Source organism: Benincasa hispida, chromosome 5 (assembly GCF_009727055.1).
Source record: "Benincasa hispida cultivar B227 chromosome 5, ASM972705v1, whole genome shotgun sequence".
In the NCBI taxonomy this organism is placed as follows: domain Eukaryota; kingdom Viridiplantae; phylum Streptophyta; class Magnoliopsida; order Cucurbitales; family Cucurbitaceae; genus Benincasa; species Benincasa hispida.
Genome location: NC_052353.1, coordinates 17838914 through 17840386, shown reverse-complemented (window position 1 = coordinate 17840386; position 1473 = coordinate 17838914).

Genomic DNA, 1473 nt, shown 5'->3' with positions numbered 1-1473 from the left:
GAGTCTAAAGAAAGAACCTAATGTCTCGAGAGAGCTAGGTTAGAATCTGGACTCGAAAGAGCAAGATTAGGCTTGCATAAACAAGAGATAGGGACTTAGAGATAAGCTCTATTTGTCAATACTACATCGCATGCACCCTAGGAATAGGTATGATATTATGTGGTCACATATTTGTGTGGATGTCACTTCGTCATCGCATAAATAGGAATAGAGGTTTATGTGTAAACCCTGTAGACTTATCGCATATATATTGCATGCGTTCTAGTAAGGAAGCCATAGCATTCACACCGAGAGGTGGTTTACTATTGTATGCATGTTGCATGATCACAAAGCATGAACGCATTCTAGGGAGTGTTAGCTGAAACGTTTCTCAACCCGTTCACCGCATATTCATCGTATTTCCCATTTACCAACTCTTTTCAAAATCCGCCGCATTTGTTATTTATTTTCATCAACGCAAACAACAAACCCAACGATTTATTTATTTAACTGGTTACCGTAAGTCTTCATAAAAATCACCAACGCAACTATTTTCACAAGTCCCTGTGTTCGACCCTGGACTTACCAAAAAACTCAGAGGAATTTACACTTGAATTCTGCTGGGGAAACTTGAGTGCACAATGCAATCCATCAACGCATATCATCCATATTTCCATTACATAAAACAACACATCAAGTTTTTGGCGCCGTTGCCGGGGACTTCGGCAAAATAGTTTGTTAACTATAATTTTTTTGATTTCTTTGCAGGACTCTCAATCTCTGGCGAATTATGACCTAGAGATTGAGAGGACTTTCAGAAGAAGATTAAGAGACTACCAACAATAACAAGTAAAAACACCAAGAATGGTGGAGCAACCCGACGCAAGGACCGCTAACGCAAATAATATAATGGCCAACCCCATCTTTCTGGCGAATGTCGCAATAGACCCATCTGGGACTATGCGTCACCAAACCTCTACAATTTCTCTCCAGGAATCATGAGGCTGGCGTTAGATGATCTAGGCTACTGGACAGTTTGGAGGAAGGCGTGGCAAAGACCCGTACGCCCACCTCCAGAGCTTCATAGAAATTTGCAACACTTTTGTGTTCTCAAATATCTCAACCGAGGAAGTTCGACTAACTCTGTTTCCCTTTTCTTTGTGTGATCAGGCGAAGAATTGGACATATTCTCTCGAACCAGAAGAGATAACTTCATGGAAACAGGTGGTGGAAAAGTTTATGAAGAAGTATTTTCCACCAACTGAGAACATTAAGAGAAGAAAATTAATAACAAATTTTGAATAAGAAGATGACGAATCGCTTAGCGATGCTTGGGCGAGGTTTAAGCGGCTGGTAAGAGACTGTCCATACAATGGCTTATCAGACTGCCTGCAAATAGAGATTTTCTACCAAGGATTGAACACCTTTTCGCAGACCACTGCCAATGCGGCAACCACTGGTGGTCTGCTCGACAAAACATATGAGGAGGCAAAG